At 41.6% G+C, this 20,967-nt stretch overlaps 1 protein-coding gene across 1 annotated transcript in view; it reads left to right on the forward strand.

Moving 5' to 3' along the window:
- Nucleotides 1–13,111: 13,111 nt before the first annotated feature.
- The window catches only part of LOC134517276 (gamma-aminobutyric acid receptor subunit pi-like), a 46,565-nt gene continuing 38,709 nt past the window's right edge, over nt 13,112–20,967 (forward strand). Inside the window, exon 1 of the mRNA XM_063338615.1 lies at nt 13,112–13,153. The gene's annotated coding sequence lies outside the window, so the exon portion shown is untranslated. The remainder of the gene's footprint in view (nt 13,154–20,967) is intronic.

The raw sequence follows: 20,967 nt of genomic DNA on the forward strand, positions 1-20,967 counted from the left end.
CTACACTGAAGTTTATCGCTTAAAGCTGATGTAGGTTAAAACTGGCCAACTGGAGAGGTGATATTGGGCTTGGCATTTTCTGCATGTGGAAATTAAGCAGTACAATAGAAGGGAACCAAAACACAAACTTGCTTGAGCTTCTCTGATTTACTTGTGGAAAACCACCTGCATGGATTATATGAGGTTTACTGTACCTTGTAAAGTCTTTTTATTTGCAATAGCATTTCCCACTGTTATCATCACATTTCAAAGCTGCATTTGATAGTTTCAAAAAGGCTTATTGCTTTTATGTCACAGACTGGGAATTACTTATTTACTTTATTATCCTCAAGTACCTCATAAAAATATAATTACTTTTTAAGCTTAAAAGCCTCACTGTCTGATTTGAAAGGAAACTAAGTGGCAGATGCTTCCCCTCCTCTCTTCCCACAGCAAGTGGAAAGCAAAGAAAATATAGCTGCAGATGCAAACAAATCAGAAGTATCTCAGGAATTTTACTGTAAATATGATCCGATTTTCTTTAAGGAGATGATGGCAAAAGTAAACAAAAAAGCTGTTTCAGGTGAAACTGCTTCCTGACCTATGCAAACTTAAATATCTGCGATGACTTAAGGCTCCGAGAGAGAGGGTTAGCAGAAACTTTTCCAAATAGACCCTTTCTAAAGAGAGTGAAACCCAGTATTTTGAGATATTTGAAAAGCGTGTTGGTAGTTGAATGCTAACTTACCACTCCGTGTGCTGCAAGGTTTGTTTAGCTCATATTTAAACCTTCTTTGATGTGCACTGTGCCAAAACACTAATTCTCCATGAAAAAAAACTAGTAAAACTGAATTATGTGCATTTACATTACACAGCAGAAACAGGAACATAAGCGTTCATAGTTCTCAATTTTTATTTTTTTTTTCATTCTAGAGACTAGGATAAGGATATTGCAGATTGAGTACAACAGAGCTCACGTAAAGAAAGCATCTCCACAGATCCTCCTACAATACTGAGGCCATGATTTAGAGTGCCACGGGTGACATTGGGTGACGTCAGTTAAAAATAGGAACTACTCCACATGACCTAATTTTTCAGCCACAACTTTTTGGCCTAAAAAAATTAAATTGTTTCACCAATATGCTAGTTTAAATAGTGTAAACACTATCAAAGCATTTGCTCTAGCAAGCGATTTTATAATGTTCCTGATGTGCCATCAGCCCTCCAGCGGAGGGCTCTCCCAGTGTGGTGACACTGGGCACAGCCCTGCCAGTACGGTAATGGGAGGGCTTTGAGATCTTCAGTCTCTTAACTGTGTGTGGTGCATCAATAATGCCGCTGCTAAAACACAACTTGACCAGCAGAAACACCATCGGCACTTGCAACCCTTTGCTTAGGTAATGTACAAATGTAGAAATATTGCTAAACTGCTGGCTTAAAGCTAACGACATAAACAAATAGTAATTACATGCAAGTACTTTTTTTTTTTTTTTTTAAAAATCTTAACATTATTCCTAGTCTGTTCCCTTCAGCCTGTGACCACCTTTACTATACAGCTTCCAGGGTTTGTTTTTTTTTATGCCAATATGCTGTGTTAACCTTCATGCACGGTAGCGATGCACTGCTTGTGGGTTTGCATTCAATTCATATTTAGAAAAATCTTTATCACAGTAACAAATCTTTAGATTTGTTCAGATTTTAGTTGGGCAAAAGTCTAAAAAAAATAAAAATCTCTGTAACTTGAAGCATACAGCTATTTAAGGCTTAACAGCAGTTGTTTAAAATTCAATTAAGGTTTAGCTGACAGCATTTAAGAAAATAAACAGCTCCCCTGACTTTCATTAGTAAGTTTCCTTGCAGGGGTTAAAGTTCTTGCTGTATTTCCAGGCTGCAGTTCTGTTACTTTGAATTTTCACTTACATTAAAACACTAAAGAAAACGGCCTATACGAGGCCCTGAATACTCATCATGTTGCATTTTGCCTACTCAGGTTTATTACACCGATTTCTCCATTTCTAATATTAATCGTTGTCTCAAGTTCCCTTCCAAAGACACAAGTGCAAACGCACCGTTTCACTCAATGGGAACTCTCCCAAGAATATATTTGAAAACAGCCCAATTTTATTACATCACAGAGATGCTATCATGGAAAGAAACTGCTCTCTAATAAAATGAGTTCTGTGGTGGAGTGTCTGTAATTAGCGGTTTCATTTCAAGTGATATCCATTAAAATCTAAACGATGGAATGAGTTTTCCCCACAGCTTAGAGTTGAAGAAAGTTTTAACAACATGTTAACTCCTTGTACTGCAGAACGGAGCCAGAGTTTACTGTGGCGTTTACAAAGACAGAAATCCCGCTCTGAACTACCCAAACACCCATCAACATTCAAACAAGCAGAATTATGCACATAATACAGAGAGCTGATTAGGTAAGCGATATATAAACACAGCTCCAAGGAAATACTTACATAAAGCACCTGACTGAAATAAGCCATTGCACCTGTAAGTAACACTGGCTGTAGACGGAACTCCTCTGCAGTCTGAAGAGAAAGATCCAAATTTTACATTACTCCACATATTTGCAACATCAGCCCGCAGGTATTAAACAACTCCGCATCAGTAGCTCATTACCTGTCCTGCAGGTGTATCAACCACTTTAAGCAGAGGTGCGGCGATGTTTTATATAAACCCGATACATTGCATGAGCTGCTTACGCGTGCCAGCATGCAACTCCTCATGGCTACCAAATCAGCAAAACCCTTATATCCACCAGCCCCTCAGGAAAGGCGTTTTCCTTAACCGCGAAAACAACTGATCTTTTCCTGAAGCTGGAATTACCATCCCTGGTAATGATAATCCCCACGCAACTTACTTTAGCCAATCGCTCTCATGAATAACTTCTTAAAATTGTTATTTACAGATACCGCTGTATGCAAATGCACCTCACCTGGATCTGGCCTTGTTATATTCGGTCTGTAACCAGCCCCCCGGGCTCGGAGGCTGCAGGACGGATGCCCGTTTGCCCTCCAGAAGGAGAAGGGCTCATCCTGCTGCTGAAGAGGGATTCCCTGGGTCCGCGGATGGTACCACACTGCCACCCTCAGCAGGAACCGCGAACCACCACCGAGGCAAACGCTTCCCTGCGTTCGCACGGGAAAAGAGGATCAAATGATCCTGAATTCACTCTCAGTGAGTGACAGACCCACCTCCCATCCGCTCCGTGTGTCCCGGCCGCAAGCGGCGCTGCACGTTTAGCGAACAAAAAGATGAAGTACCCGCACCCGTGACATTTTCTGTGCTCTGCTCAGGCTCCCCTTGCATATGGAAAGACAGTGGGCACTGATGAGCAACTACAGTGGTAAGCAGTCTGTCGTAACTACTAACGAACAGCTTCGGCACATCTTTTTCATAGATACGCGGTGGTGGAAAATAAGTCAGAACTGACTGATTCTTCTTTTTCCGTTGTACAAACATACAGAAACACGTACACAGAAAGCAGACATTATTACGTATTCTGTTTCACCTCCAGGAGACAAATTTTCAAATTTCTAGGTTTGTAGCTACCCAAAGTATTTTTAGTTGCTATATATTTCAGTATGATTAAAACTAAACTATGGAAGACCATCTAGTGCAGAACTGATTAACTGAAACTGTTAAAAAGTTACCCGTATTTTAATTTTTTGCTCTACAAAGTGTAATAACTTTTCCTTTTTTATTTTATATAACATGTTTTCATTTTTAATAAAATTCCTGAAAAGTTTTCTTTTACTTCAGAGACAAACCTAATGCTGCTTCTTCAAATTCTTCAAATGTCAGCACATCAGCTATTAAAGTTCCCGTACTTAATTCTGCATTGTCAAGAGACTAGACATTGTGTAATCACGCTGTCATTACAGAGTTGACAAAACCTTAGCTGTTTTATTTCACTGTTAAAAAGTCACCATTTGTGCAGCTTTGAGCTCTTTTTCAATCTAGTTGCTTAGGGAAATAAGGTGTATGGTGTAGATACAGGCATATGCTGACACATTAGCCTGTGAGTTCCCAACTAATTACTTTTGAATGCATTTAGTAATTTGTCTCAGGTTTGATAGATAATTAGTCTCAGATATATTCAATTATCCAAAGTTTCATGCAAATAAATATGGAAGGAAGATCAGCTCTTGTAGTGTAGATCAGATCTACTTTCTCCTCAGAAGAAAGGCCGAATCCTGAATTTAGCCTCCTCTGGCCCTTCAAGAGCCCAAGCTGCAGGAGAGAGTTGATGATACCTCAGTCACAGGAAAAAGCATCAGCACAGATGTCTTTTAAGACACCAGAGATTACAGCCATGGGCCAAATACAGGAGCTGGGTTATCATAATCTTGCTCCTCATATGCTACATATTGTAGACAACTCCTATTTTCCTGTTTACTGTCAGCCCAGACCCAAGGATGGAACATTCAGCCGAAATATAATTGTTTTTTCTGGCTCCCCCTTCAATGCAGAGCCATAGTATTCCTCTGGCATGGGAATCTGATTGTAAAATTGACTGTATACAACTGTGGTTTATCATAGATTAATGTAACGATAAATGCATAATTTGAGGTGTTAAAGGATAGTTTCTAATCTAAATTCCAAGCCTTCAATATAATACACTTAATGACCAGAAGAGAAGGAAGATGCACTACGGGAAAAATACTGTAGAGTAACATAAACCAGGCCAAAAAAAAAATTAGTGTTTGCAATACACTAAACCCACACAAACTTTCAAAAACCAGTGCTATTTTGAGGCTCTGAACCTCTGCATTTCACATCCCAAGGACTGTTCCTTTAGTCGGCTTGAACTGAATTCTTTGCTGAGTTCATTAAAAGAGACATTGAAGATAATCGATTCCCATTCCATCAATTACTGTGTGCCTTTGAATCAATGTGGCATTTAGGACCACCGTAGATGTTGACTCGCATTAACTTTCACTAGGAGATTTTTCTATGTCGTGTATATCTATAACTCTTTAAACTGCCTTCAGCATTTTCTGTTCCCAGAATTATTTTTTCCTTCTAGTTTAATAGATCAGACAGATACTATATCTTGTGAATTAAGGCAACTCCCCATGTGCTCCTGAGGAAAATGAAAAATGATTTGAGCATAATTGCACACTTCTCACACGGTCGTCTTGCAATTTAAAACTCTTTAGCCCCAAGAATAACATAGATGACAGTTTTTTCTGTGAAAATAAGGCCCGTTGTTACTAGGATTAAAGTTTTACTCCTGGCTTAAATGGGAACATGAGGAAATCCGCTTTCGTGACCCGAAGTTCAGATATGTTAAGCTATGATAGCAATCTGTCAGCTTCCCATGAAGTTTTTAGAACGTGGATATTTAAGCTTAGGACTTGAAATCTATTCTGATACACCAGAAAGACATTGAGGTGGTGGAGTGTGTCCAGAGAAGGGCAATGAAGCTGGTGAGGGGTCTGGAGAACAAGTCTTACGAGGAGCGGCTGAGGGAGCTGGGGTTGTTCAGCCTGGGGAAAAGGAGGCTGAGGGGAGACCTTCTCGCTCTCTACAACTGCCTGAAAGGAGGCTGTAGTGAGGTGGGGGTCAGTCTCTGCTCCCAAGCAACAAGCGATAGGACAAGTGGAAATGGCCTCAAGTTGTTCCAGGGGAGGTTAAGATTGGATCTTAGGAAAAATTTCTTCACCGAAAGGTTTGTCAAACACTGGAACAGGCTGCCCAGGGAAGTGGTTGAGTCACCATCCCTGGAGGTATTTAAAAGACATGTAGATGTGGTGCTGAGGGACATGGTTAAATGGTGGACTTGGCAGTGCTAGATTAACGGTTGGACTTGGTGATTTTAAGGGTTTTTTCCAACCTAAACAATTCTGTGATTCTGTATTTATTCCATTCCCTTGCCAAATAGCCCTATAATCTGCAATTTCAAAGTCACAGGCATTGAGACACATGATTTCCATCCGTTACACAAGTGAGTCAACCTGAGGAGAGCCAGAACATCAGGATACCCATTTTTTTACAGGGTTCTGAAGCTATCAATCTATATACCTCCAGGAATGCAGGGACTGAAACATGTACCAGTAGTAAAAACGAAAAAAGTCTTGTGATGTTTTGTCTTGTGAAGACAGGTCTCATTTGAGATTTTTCCACCACTGTGTTCCTCTAACCCTGCCTGGAATTCATCACCCTGCTTACTGCAACCTACAGCTGCCATTTAATACTGAACGGATTGCCCGCGTCCTCCAAAGGCCTGCCGAGGCGGCTGGTAAAAAAATACCTGTCAGTCCCTTTGCCTGGACACTTCCAACTTTCCCCTAGCAAAACTCATAGAAAAAGCCAGACAGTTTATTTTGAGTGCATAGTTACTCAAAGTAAAATTTATTTATTTTTTTTTCTTCTGGAAAATTTGCTCTAAATCTGTCAGCCTTACAAAGAGCTATTCCCAACCAAAAAATAACGTTGTCATCACCTACTTAGAATGAGCTTGTAGAAAGTTTAACTTCACCAGCTATTGGTCTAAATACTCCTCATGGGTTAATATTTCTACATAATGGGGGTTTATACACAGTATATTCATCAAGCAGACAAAAGTGAACATTAAATTTTAATTTGATAAATTTAAGAGATCATGATTCAAGCGACATTTAAAATGCTATTATGCCTTACTATTATTCTCTTTGCATAATTTTACAGTAAGTGAAAGCCTGACAAGTGCTTGTTAGAAATACTTTCTCCATATTCAGAACTAATTTTAAAAAGAAATACTGGTGAATCCTTTTTGTGTTTGTACGTAGCTACTAAGCCTTAATAAATAGCATATTGAAGTCTACATTTAACAGCACAAGTGAATGCTAGATTATGGGCTAGTGCACAGCCAACTATAAGGACGAAATTTGCCTCAATAGTTTCCTCAGTATGCTTTTTAAACTGTTAAAAGTACATTAATACTAGGAACTCTTGCGTAAAATACACAGTGCTGAAAATAAAGGAAGAAGCAAAATAAGTTATTTCCTTCTACAAGCAAAAGAAATATTTTTTTTTCCCAAGGTCTCACTAAACTTTGGCTCTCTGATGTCTTTGACATAGAGTATAGTGGAATAAATGAAACCATAACCAGATTAAGCCCTGTGGTACTTGCTCACAGCACGGTGCAGTCCTATTTGGGCTGGAAAAAATCTCTTATGTGAAAGTAGAAAAGTAGAATTTCAGTGTTATAGAATCATAGAATTGCCAGGCTTGGAAGGGCCCTTAAAGATCATCTAGTTCCAACCCCCCTGCTGTGGGCAGGGACACCTCCCACTAGACCAGGTTGCTCAGAGCCCCATCCAGCCTGGCCTTAAAAACTTCCAGGAATGGGGCTTCCACCACCTCTCTGGGCAACCTGTTCCAGTGTCTCACCACCCTCATGGTGAAGAACTTCTTCCTAACATCCAGTCTGAATTGTTCCATCTCTAGTTTTAATCCATTCCCTCTAGTTCTACCGTTACCCGACATCCTAAAAAGTCCCTCACCAGCATTCTTGTAGGCCCCCTTAAGATACTGGTAGGCCACATGAAGGTCTCCTCGGAGCCTTCGTTTCTCCAGACTGAACAACCCCAACTCCCTCAGTCTGTCTTCATAGGAGAAGTGCTCCAGCCCTCTGATTATCCTCGTGGCCCTTCTCTGCACCTTCTCTGATTCTTGTAGATCACATAACAGGTAGCACTTAAGAAATTAAACTTTGATGTATTAATTCTTAAAGCTTTTAGTATATCTCATGCAGAGTTGATGATAAAAAGATGATTGTTACATTCATGGACATGGGTGGCATCTTTAGATAGACTGAGCATGGACAGGAGAAAGTGGCACTTTTCTAACAACCACTTCTTTCATGCGGAAGCGTAGGAACAGCCCAATAACCACTCCGGCTTTGGGGAAGATGAGTCAACCTTCTCCCAGCAGTTCAGCTTTACCACTGAGACTATGCAGCAGCAACGCAGCAAATTTGTCTGTCTGGGCAGTTAGAGTGAGCCTGGTGCCTCATAGCTCTTGCTGGTCCTGCTTATAATTGGGGCTTGCTAACTATACTCCAGCATATTTATCTTACCCCATGTAATAGCCAGGCCAGGGAGCTCATGATACACGTTATTAACGTCTGTACCGTTCTCTGTGGTAATGGGGTAATGTCAAAACTGCTCCTTGATGTTGCGGTAGCACGCTTGTTGGAGGCTTGTTATTGATAGCTGAACAGGTACATTCTACTCATGATGAAAAGTGAGCATTTCAGGCCAGTAAAAAAAACCCCTATCAGACTAAGTGTTTCAAAACAGCAGGAGGCATCCCAGCCAGAGGCTTACACATTTCCACTGTCCTACTGATGATAAACTGGAAAATTGTATATGATGCAAGACTAGCACAAGCCTGCCTGTTCTTGACAGAATCAGTTAATCCACCTGGCCTTTCAGGCATTGACAGCATCGTACAAAGAAAATCAATTACCCGACATAATCAAATCCACTGTCTTCATCTCAGCTTTCTCATTCATTTAATCTAATTTTTGAGTATTGACATTATTCCAGGCATAATGGAAACATAAGTACTTCATTAAAGCCAGCACCTGGACATATTCAATAGCGTAGCAAGCACTAACAAAGCTATGACAAATGCAGCCTTGGTGTTGTGAATCAACTGACAAGTGATACAGCCAAAAATATGTGCTTCTCAAAACAGCCTTTAAAGAAACAGTGGTTTCAGATGAGGGTGCCTTGCTCCTGGGAAGGTTTCACCCTGGAGTGCTTTGTCACTACATGGGAAGAGTAAAGGTCAGCACAGTGCCCGAAAGCCGTGATCCGAGCTGAAGATGTCCAGCTGCAAGATGCATCCTGGCTGCCTACAGCAGCATCTCCCAAGGTAACAGAGCCGTAGCGCCCCAGAGAGGTGGGGTAGGAGGCCCCGGTTTCAGTAAGAACATGCTGTGATTTCCGCATATGAGTAAGCCTACAGGAGGTCAGACGAACATTAAAATAACCCCTTAAGCCTCAGTGACTTCTGTGAAAAAAACCATCAAGTAGTGAAATAGGAAGTTCACTTAACAAGTAAAAGCTTATCAAGAGGAGAAAAATTTCAACCCAAGACGGGCCTAAAACAAAATGAAGACATCCAACACTAAATAAAAAATTATTGTCTTTTACGTAAGCGTGACTCTTGGTACAGGTAATGTGCAAAGAATTCACTGTGTGACTGGGCAACAAGACACAAAAAGGGAAGATACCAACTCTTAATTTTGAGCCATTTTGTATTTTCATTATTTTCCGCTCAGATAATCTGGAATGGCTGCAAAGTATGTAACCCTCAGGACACTGAGTATCATTATAAGAATTTAAAATGCAACTATTCATGCAGCCTGTTATATACTAGTATATATAGCTATACTACTATAGTTATATACTATAACTATATACCAGGTTATTAGAACAGTAACTGACTCATCCTCTACTTCCCACAGAATTTATAGTAATCAGAAAGCTTTTTTTTCCTGAAGAATTCTAAAGATGGAGCACATTTTATGGTGTTATTTTCAACATTTCCATTGCATTCACTAGGACACTGAATAACGAAACAGAATTGTTCACAGTAATTTCAAACCAATACTCTTCAGTTAGCAGATTTTGAAAATCCTCAACGTTGGTATTGCCTGTTACCTCATTAAAATGGGAAGATTGAAATCAAATCCATAGATCAGTAGGTGTTTTCTCACTTTTCGCTTTGCATTTAGCTTAGATACAAAATCGTATTATTTGGTCTCATTTTCAGGTCCTCACTTAATACGGTGTTTATTCAGAACTTGGTCAGTACTCCAAGCATTGGCGCTTACATTAATATGTCCAACATGATGTTCATTAAATGCCAATGTAATCAAATGAAAAATGGGGACATTTTGGTTTACGATACTCCACATTACCAAGTATTTTATGTATCACTATGATGATACTTAAATGATAATATTGGCTTATTTACAAGAGTTATATGTTATTGGGCAAACAATTCAAGCACCTAAAATCTCACAGCCAGCCTGCTGCTCAGAATTTAACGTATCTCCAGAAATTCCCTGGGTTATCAGAAGTTCACTATGTTTTCTATTATTCTTGGCGTTACAGCTATTAGAAGTCATTACCGATTACCATACTGTTTAATCAGTGCGGTGGATGTTACAGAAACCCTTTGATTTCACAAAACTGTAAGGAAAGTCTACTAAAAAACCAACTTACCCAACACGGGCTCCAATACAGATGCCGAGGGCTAAACGCACGGAGGAGTTAGATGATTTCTTACTGCTAGCATCCAAATCTTGTGTGTTCAAGGACTCTCTCCTGCTCTCTGCAACGATTTCATCACCCTTTAACAGCCTGAGGATGGAGTCAGCTGATTTTGCCAGTCCGTGAATGGCTCTATTCAAAGACTTAAGCTTTGGGTTAATAATTGAGCCGTCCCCTTCTGGGATTAGCTGAAGGGCAGGTGGTGGGTTCGGTGCCTCAGAGGTCCCACCGCCACAGGGCGTGCAAAGGGGGCACGGGCTTGGCAGGGGCTGTCTCTTGGGGGTTCAGGCCTGCTTCTGTGCATGGCACAAACTCACGGTCGCCAGTTCCCAATAAACTACTACAGCCCTTACTGAGGGTGTAGTAGTTTGGCCCCAGATGCCCCAACGGAAAATAAATAAAATGAGAACCACAGGCACTCTGAAGGACCAGTATAAGCTTTAGAAGAAGAAACACAGTATAAGCTTTATTTTTATATTAACGGGTTTTGCTTAATATTTCAGGCCACGGCAATTCATTTTTAGCCCCGTCATCTACTTGCTTGTCTCCAGCAGACCCTGCCCATGGCCCAGGTGCCGTTTCTGGTGATCTGCAGTCCCAGTGAGAGGTATGGAGAGAAGGATGGGCACTGCCCAAGATTTTCAAATGCATCTCAACTGTCTTAAAGCCTTGAAATTCAGACAGGTGCCGAATTCCTGTTTTCCTAAGATAAAATTTTTCGGAGTCCTCCACTGGGCACTGTGATCTGAAACTGGCAACAGGACACTGATGCTTTGAGTTTCCAGACAGACACATTATTTTCATTCTATTTAAATTATGACTTGAAATTAGTGGGAACTTGAAATAGGTTTAAAGAAGGAGGTAGAAAGAGTTCCCTAGAAATGTAAGGATTTCTGATGCTGTCCGTTAGGTATAACCTGTGCTTGGAGTACTATTGGGAATAATAAATAAACGTCAGCATTGTTTCTATGTCAGTTGATAACAGAATTGTCTTTAAAGCTGTTTTCTCAGTTCTAAAGCTATGAAATGCCACATGAGACCAAACTTGCTGATTCTCCCACTTGCAGCTGTTCTGCAATAGAAACAATCAGGGATTTTTTTCCACTGGGTTTCAAGCTTCTTTCTGCTTGACTGATGAATGAAAGATAAACACTATACGCGTTACACAGTTAGACAGACTGTTCAAATGAGATACGGAGGGGAGGGACCCCACAGCAGACACACTCAGCACGTAATTCTTGACTTATAATTCGATCAACATTCAGCATTTGCTGGAAATATGGGATTTCACATTTCTCTAATTTCTCCTGCCCACAGATGCAGTAACAAACAAGAGCTTTAGGCAATAACAGTAGCAGAAGGGCACGTGACAGTAAGGAAATATGCTCCATGTTTTGTCATGGAGAAATTTGTTTTTCCTCTCCCATTTTGGGCCTCAGACCTTCACATCTGTAGCTTGGGGGGAGCTTCCACTGCAGTCACAGCAGGCACGTGGTGTCAAAACAGCCTCTGATAACAAGAAGTCATGAACTAATTTAAAGATAACATTTAAAGATAAAAGGACAGGAGGTATTGGTTTTAAACTGAGCGAGGGTAGATTTAGACTAGATAAGGAAGAAATTTTTTTACAATAAGGGTGCTGAAACACTGGAACAGGTTGCCCAGAGAGGTGGTAGATGCCCCATCCCTGGAAACATTCAAGGTCAGGTTGGACGGGGCTCTGAGCAACCTCATCTAGTTGAAGATGTCCCTGCTCATTGCAGGGGGGTTGGGTTAGATGAATTTTAAAGGACCCTTCCAACAAAGACTATTCTATGATTTGATGAAAAAGCGAACAACACATACTTACTTCTGACATAAACTGAGACCAACATGTGCTAGGAAGCAAAATCTGAGGGTCCTTAACTGCTAGGGGATGCAGGAAGGGGACCTCTCAGCCTTTATCTTCCTTAACAGTTGTCAACTCTTTCATGGCAAAAAGCAGCACTAGTAGTTGAAACTGAAGTCATCAAAATCATCTTCTTTCTCCTCCTCCACAGCTTGGACCAGCAATACCATATTTTAGTACTGGTGATAGAGTGACGCTGTCAGGAGGGATTTTTTTTTTTTTTCCCCCTTTTCCTGATATCCCAGCAATGGGTGATGATTTCTGACAGCAGATCTTAAACTCTATCAGAATTTGCTTCCCCTAAGCCAGCCTGGGTTGGGAATCACATTCCCAAAGTGGTTTCCTTCATCTCGTGTTGTGTGGAATGCAGTTTCCCCAGAGAAAGTGGTGCTTTCATCTATCTGAAAGCTGCAGACAGCTCTGAAAGTGAAAGGTCAGACAGGCAAGTAACATCTGCACAACTCATTTTTCTTCCAGTCATTCCTAGAAAGACTCACATGGTGTTACCTGACGATTCCCAGGCTGTTTCCCCGTCAAATGAAGAACAAGGGTGGAGGTTTCTACTCAGGGTAGGTGGGATGTGACAACTGCAAGAGGGAAAACAAGGCAATAAGCAGGAAGATTTACGCAAGCTTTGTTACAGGGGCACGGCAAAAAAAAAAAAAAAAGTAGGAAGTGCTGCCACTGGTTTTTGCCTGGCAGGGATCCCTCCCCGCTCTCTCTCCAGCATCATTTCCCCCAGACCCACTGGAAACTGCAGAGGGGTGGTAAGGAAGGGAGGAGCGGCAGGGAAGGGACAACGCTGCCCAGAGGCACCCAGGGGGGCTGAAGCCGAGCGCTATCGGGGGGGCCGTGAGAACTGCCGCCCACCCCCGGCCGTGGGCGGGCTCGAACCCGCGGCGCCCCCGCAGAGCTCGGCCGGCTGCGAGGCTGAAGGGAGGCGGCCGCCGCGCTCCGTCCGCCGCCCGCCGCCGCGCAGGGGCCGCGGCCGCGGCTGCAGGTAAGGCGCGTTGGGCCTCGGGCAACGCGGCAGCCTGTCCCCAGCACCGCTCCTTCCCTGGGGGTACTCTCTCGCCTTCCCTTCGCATCCCTCCCCCCGCCCCGCTCCGTTGTTTTTTTAGAGAAAAAAGAAAATAAATAATGTTAGTTTTGCCTCTGAGGTATTATTAAGATGCGTTTTGCTGGGTTAAAATGGCACAGAATAACTCAAATTGCCGCGAATGAAATAGGTCAAGGCGGAGAAGTGAGCTCCCTTCAGAAAAAGCCTGCAAAAACTTGTTTTTAAGAGAACAGTGAATGGTATTATGGAGAAACTTCTTCCAGGAAGATCATCTAAGAGCCAGCTTCTAACTTTTTCCCCCAACTCCCCATGAAATCTCCACATCTCACCTCAAGTGAATACATAGGTCAACAACATGCCAGTACTTTAAAAGGTGTACGATCTTTGAAGGAAAATGGATCACGTTGATTAAACCTCTTGTTGAGCATTAAGTCATGATGAAAGGAAATATTTGAACTAAATGAAAGCATTTTATTTCTCTAGCAGGCTTTTTTTCTCGTCATAGAAAAAAAATCACCTGCTTAATACACATAATTTCAACGTCTATTCAGATTGCATAAATAGGGTTCTTAAAGGTGGCTCTTCATGACACAACTCCAGGTAATTCTAATGACTGTTACAGAATAAAGCTAAAGCAAGTAAGTACTTAAAGAAAAGTAAGATCCTGAGACAGCCACACACGTATCCACATTGGGAAGATTAGTTAAATCTGTATTAATGGAAAAAATCTGAAATACATGTTTTATTGAAAAATGCGGCCTCCTTTCAAAGCCCCTCTTGTGATTTCCTCTTAGACTGAATTCCTGCTGGCTTTGAGCTCAGCTCCGCGTCCCTCGCAGAGGAACTCCTCTGAATTCAGCCTTGGCAGGTACCAAAGTGCAAAGCCGAGCCCAGGGCACTGAGCTCCTCTGAGAAGATTCACATTTGTGTGTGGCCGTACAATTAAAAGCATTTCTTCCTGTGTTTCTACTGAGTAATTTTAATTACATTAATTTTTGCCGGTTTGTTTCAAATGCCAAAGCTTCCTAGACTGTGAAAAAACGAACCTGCTTTAAAAAACGATTTTCTCCTTCCTAGTCTTTCATCCTGTTGCGCTGCTCAAAATGGTTAGTTTGTACATCTCCTGCTTACAGGATACTTATTAATTCGGCAGGAATTACAGACTTCATACTCAAACTCACAAGTAGTTGTTTGGTGACTTAAGTGTCCCAAGAAAAATGATACTTTTTCTGGAGATTTTGAGCATTCTTACGCATGCCTGTAAACAGGAAAAGTCTATGATTCAGATTCGTAATTTGCATGGAACAAGGCATCACTGGGGTATATTCCCTCCCTTCTTCCCTTGCCCCCCCTCCAAACAAACCAGCCGTTGCAATTGCAAACAAAATTAATTGCAAAGCAAGGGGCTGATTCCATGTTGCGAATCTCGGAGGCACACTGCAAAATATTCAACGAGGAGAGAAGATGGATATGATTAAGCCTAATCTGCTACCGCAGGGCTGTGATTTTTTCCCCCTCGCAGCCTCGAGCGTGTGTTCAGTGACATCCAGCGAGATGTCCCTCATTCTCCCACGCCAGAGGCTGCACACAGGGAAGCCGCGGGCAGATGAGTTGGGTCCTGGGGAGTTTCTCCAACATGAGAACGCTCGAGCGAAGCTCAGACGTCAGGGTCTATGAGGGGAGACTCTCTCCTCCAGGTTAAGAGCTAGAAGACTAGTTCTTAACTTTCATAAGGCACAGTAATTTAAGCTGGCATCAGAAAGACATGATTTCACTTGTCTTTTCAAATCAAGCTGTTACTTTCTTAATCTGAACCAGCATATTCTGTCCAGCTTTCTGGATTTTCAACTTTTAATATCAGTCACATCTATTTTGATAGTGCCCAAACAAAACCGTGGCTCCATTTTGGTACGGGCTATAGAAACAAGGTAGCCTGGTCTGTGTAACCAGGGAAGTATGGCATCAGTGCTGCAGCAGCACTCTGGCTGCTGTCAGCCCACGTTTGTGGGCACCCTTTAGAAACCTGGTGACCCAAAGTTCTCACTTAGGCCTCAGATGGGAGATGAGAGACCACCCAAGGCAGCGTTAGCCATGTGAAAGCTGTTTGCACCTTCCTGGAAAGTCAAAACCTTTGTTAAGGTGCCTTTGAGGTTTCCTTCATCATTTGCAGCCTCTGAAGGTTGCCTGCCTCTTTGACTTGACAAATCCCAGAATCCCAAGTTGAAAGGGACCTCGAGGATCATCTGGTCCAACCTTTCTTGGCAGAAGCACAGTCTAGACAAGATGACCCAGCATCTTAGAAGCATCCAGTGGCGGGGAATCCACCACTTCCCCGGGGAGATTATTCCTATGGCTGATTGTTCTCATTGTGAAAAATTTTCCTCTTGTGTCCAGTTGGAATCTCCCCAGGTAACTTGTACCCATTACCCCTCATCTTTTCCATGTCACTCCTTGTAAAAAGGGAGTTTCCATCTTCTTTGTAGACAGTCTAAGTACTGGAACTTGGTGATAAGGTCTCCTGTAAGCCTGCTTTTCTCAAGGCTGATCAAACCCAGTTCTCTCAGCCTTTCTTCATATGGCCGGCATCCCCGTCCTTTGATCATCCTTGTGGCCCTTCTCTGGACCCTCTCCAGCTTGTCCACAACTTTTTTTTGTATAGTGGGGACCAAAACCGAACACAGTATTCCAGGTGTGGAATACAAGCACTGAGCCAAACACATTTATTCTTTAAGCTGCATGAAAGCTGAGCGCCCCTCTGCTCTTTGCTGCTCTGGTGTAGCTCTGGGTGGGCTGCGACTTGTGACTGTCGAACACAGACTGGTGTGGCAGAGGGTGGCCCCTGACTGTGGGACTGCGTGTGGGGGGACCTTGCAGGGTTGACACACACCTTAAAAAAAAAATCAGTAAAGGTCTCAGAATTGAAAGATCTGCAGTTTGGTACATACATTAAACATTTGCAGACGTACGTAGAGGTCCAGCTGCACAGATGGCAGAACTGGGATGCACAGAGGAAAAGATTTACGTGAAAACATCTATATGCACATAGAAACAACCCTTAACAACCCCCCAAATCTCTGACTGATTTGAATAATTACAAATGGCAGTAATCATCAACCATGACTCAAATGCCACTGATCTGCTGGACTTCTGAGTGTCAGCTATCGAAAAGTATAATTTAGGAACAAGGTAGAGATAAGTTATTTAATCCATTGCCCTTTTAGCTGAAAATAGCCTGTGTGGCACGCTTTCTGTAGATGTATCAGTAGGTATGAGTAGAGCTTGTAATGAGTGCTATATTTAAGCAGTTGCATAAACACATTCATTTATTGAAACCTATTCTGTGAAGAATGTTTGTTACTACATCAATTTCTGCACATTGTTGAAACCTTTCAGTTCAGCGTTACGCTGGTTGGAAGTAGGACACTGACATCTGACACTTGATCCGTGAAGGTAACTCCTAGAACGGCGTTGCCATCCTAAACACCCAGTTGTTCAAAATCTGAAATTTCATTTTCCAGGAAAACTGTATAACATTAACAGCATCTCTGCCAGTTAAGGCATTTCCCAGCTGACCCAAGATACACACTCATCCATTTGAAACGCACGGAGTGAAAACAACAACAGATAAACATATCAAATAAGCCTATTATAGGTTATGTAAGTTACTCTAAGGCTTTGATGTTTACGGAATTGATAACGCAGAGAACTTTGTGAGAAATAAAGACCTCGGTCTACAACAGCAAATGTCTCTAACGATTGGACAGTATTCATACACTTAATATTCTAAGTATTAGCAGCATACTGCTAGTCCTGACGCTATTTATGGTTAGAAGTACTGATACTAAAAAAAATTTTAAATGGCCACAACACTGTATTTGTGTGACACAGCTTGTGACCTTCCAGTGCATTTTGAGGACAGGTTTTGCATGTTAACTTGTATATTAATTAGGATTTTGAAACATATCACTGAGTTGTTGCTGATACAGTCTGAAATCCTGCCATGCTAATGTAAAAAATTTTTAAGAAATAAACGAACCTGTTTGTTGTACAGATTTATTCAGGATCATTTAAAAGACTCTCATACAATGCCCTATACATATATAAGCAATGTTTAATCATGAAGTTTCACTTACAGCTCATTTTGCTGCACCAAAGAAGCAGATTTTCAATTCCGGCGGATCTTACATTCGTCCTACTTATTTTAACAATAAGACCTTCTGCTGTTGAACAATATCTTTGACACATCTCAGAGCACAAAACTTGATAAAGATGTTGTACTGATCGGAACAACTCGCTGGCTGTTTCAGTGAGAAAGTGACATTTTCAACTATTATTTTTATTACCTGGCACGTGTGGCAACTGCATTGATCACAATATCAGAGTATAACTGGAATCCAGTATTTCACTCTGAATTATTGCTGTATATACATCAACAGTAGAAACTTAACATCCATCCAACTGCTAACACAGCACTGTCGCCACCGATGGCCCCACGCTGGCTGTCTTCGCCAAGCAAACATGACAAGACAGCTGCTTCCCATGGACCGAGTAAATCTAACTTTGCTTACTTGCCCGAGGAGACTTTGCACGGTTTATGTCCATGCTGGGCAAGATCAGATGTGCCTAGGGTTTAGAAAGGAGCCAGCTGGTACGCCGAGAGCCAGCTTGTCAGTCAGATAAGAGGGTGCCCCTTATAATAGGATGCAGACACATGCATTGCTCCACTTTCATCACTCAGTTCCCCAATTAGACCCGGAGTTTTTCCTGCTGATGGGTTTTATTCCTTCTTTCTAATTTGCCCCATAAAAATTCTTGTGCTACTTTTTACTCAAGCCGCACTCTCTGCGGTATTAAGTGATCTTAACACAAAAAATAATGTGTGAAAATTTTGCATTTTCTTCTCTTTCATGATCTATGTATTTTAGGAGACCTAAGAAGTATCATAAAACTAGGGCTTTTATAGACAGGCATCCAGATTAATACAAAGATGGATAGCATGCCACCTTCTTCCACAGAAGGTGATCTGTCAGTGACTACTGTCAATCAGTTGTGTGTAGCTGGCTTTTCTGAGCGATGAGCAAAAGTTACTCACTGTCCCTTTATTTTCACTTGTTGCTCGTGCACAGCTGAGGGAGATGATAAAATTATTTCCTGTGCAACTCAAATATGAAGAGTAAGGAGGATTGTCCAGAAGAACTAGAGAAGCCCATGAAGATGACAATATATAGTGTCAGGTGCCAGTTTGCTAAAAGCTGGGGCAGGAGTGAAGAATGAGTAAAGCATCTGGAAGTGACAGTGGCATTCTGAGGCCATATGCTGGAGTTTTTTCCTTTTTATCTCTCTGCCACTCTACTTCTGAATCTTATCTTGTGACTGCCTTGCATATATCCACTCCCTTTCTCCCACTGAGTCTTTAGCAGTTTCAGCTTTCCATCGTTTTCCCTCCAACTGGTTCGTATTGATCTAACAACCAGAGGATGGAGTAAAGAATATATAGACAGACTCATTGGCTTCGGTGCAGTTGTAGTGGACAACGCACGTCGGGCAATGCAGAACAGGGGAGGTAGTTACACTTCTTTGGCACTCTGGCTGGATCCCACTTGAATTTCCAGTTGCTTTTCAGTCAAGCACTTAAAGGTGCTGTCATTCAATAGTTTGGATTCAGGAGCCAAATGCAACTGCAGTGCTAATGCAGTTTATACTATCTATGAAGCCACTACTGACGTCTTATTTTACGATAATTCTACACACAGTTTTAGATGCCTGCGACAGCAGCCATGGGAATTCAGGCATATGGCCACTACCATATGACAAACCGTCTTTATCTAATAATTTTTAGTCTTTTCCACATGTCCACTTGTGGATAAGACACTTCATTATAAAAGGCATTTCGTCCTTTGATTCATTCACATCCTTTGACTCCTTTCATTTCCAGTGAAATTTTAAGACACCGCTACTACCTCTGCCAGCTCTTTGCCTCATCCCATTTCAGTCTCGGAGGTTTGTGAAACTTGCGTAATTCACTTTTCCTCTCATGCTGAAGGTAATAAATACTGAATTCCCACGAGAAATGCCAAAACATTATTTTACAGTCCTAATCTGATCTGATTCAAAGTAGAAAGTGTTGTTGTCTCGTCATGTGGGAAACTTGGGCAGGTATTTGTTACCTTTGCCTCAATTAGTTAATGGTATGTTTAGAACGTGAAGATGTGTCAATGTATTCACAGTAATCTGGACAGCACGTAGTCTGTCTGGTAAAACTGAACGGCTCGGTATTCCGTGCAGAGAACGGGTTATGTATATTTTTCTAGGCTCTGGGAAAGAGGAAAATATTATGGGTCCTGCTGAACTAGTTTGAGATGCTAGTAGTTAATATGGTCTACGTAGGCAGGAAAGAATCCTGCTGTGAGCGTATAGCATTTGGTAAATAAATTCATGACAGAGGAAAGGTCCAGATGTGCAAACACGCCAAGAGGCAGGCTTTTCGATGGAACAAGCCAGCTCAGTGAGCCCCATTAAAAAGAGGGACGGCAGAGAAAATGTGTGTGTGCATGCAAGCGTATATATGCGTGCCGCAGCGATTTATACAGCCATTATCTGTGAAACCACTTAAGAATTCAATAGCTACCCAGTTCTATTCCTTGGCTGGCATGCGGTGTCCCTTCACAGTGACGGGCTGCCAGCTGACATGGCAATTAGATCTCTTGATTAGTATTTCTTATACAGAAATAAGAGATCCTCTCTTTCCTGTTATTTTCCTGCTCTCTCTTCCTGAGCATACAAAATTAATCCACGCGCCATAGAATGTATTTGGCCTTTCATGTGTTAAAGACTAAAACTCTCCACCTCATCCCCCGATAAAATTGCTAAATTGGATGTTGGTTATCTCTGAAGGTAAACCAGTTGCTTTAGAAAGAGTTTAGTAATCAACTCATTCATTTTGATTTTCAGTACTGTAAAAACTAAGAAACAAGTATGGAAATATCCATAGGTTTCCTTAATCTGTTTATAAAGGATCTTCAGACACATTAGCAGCTCATAGTAGCAATTCAAAAGCTAAATATAAAAGAAGCTTTATGAAGTACTTATAAAGTCAGTAAGAGCTTTTCTGGGAAACCAGGAAGATAAAACTTATTTTTAGCATATTTTCCTATGAGAGAAAGATAGTGAATGTCGAAAGTATCCATCCAAACCCAAAAATGAGATACGCAAAAGAGATCCCACGATATGCACCAGGAGCGTTTCAGAATCAGCAGTGAGAGCAATGTTCTGACAACACCATCTGCTCATTTGTGCTGCGTCTTCCTATTACGGGCTCTCTTAATGTCTCATGCATGATTTTCTGTGCGAGGCAGTAGGAGTGTATGATTTATTTTGAGATTAACACACACCAGGCTGGTGTACGCTCGAAGTATCCAAAATGCTGAGAATTTTTACTTGTTTAAAAAGCCATTGCTTTCATTTTTCTTTGGAAACTTTAACAACTTATTTTGTCACTTCTCCACTGTTAACATACAAGTCAGATGCCGTGCTGCATTAATTTAAGTAAATACCACTAGTGTTGCTCTTACTTGAACTGTAGACTGAAAGAAAAGTTACTTTGGGGTAAAAAAGTTGTCTAGCATTTTGCAGTGGTCACTAAAGGATGGTGAAACAAAGCTTCAAGGTGTGAAGCTTCAGATTCTTTACTGTTAGTAATTTATTGTGAAATGCAAGCGCAAGAGACTCCTGCAAAATTCATTCTGGACCTTGAA

This window comes from Chroicocephalus ridibundus, chromosome 6 (assembly GCF_963924245.1).
Source record: "Chroicocephalus ridibundus chromosome 6, bChrRid1.1, whole genome shotgun sequence".
NCBI lineage: Eukaryota > Metazoa > Chordata > Aves > Charadriiformes > Laridae > Chroicocephalus > Chroicocephalus ridibundus.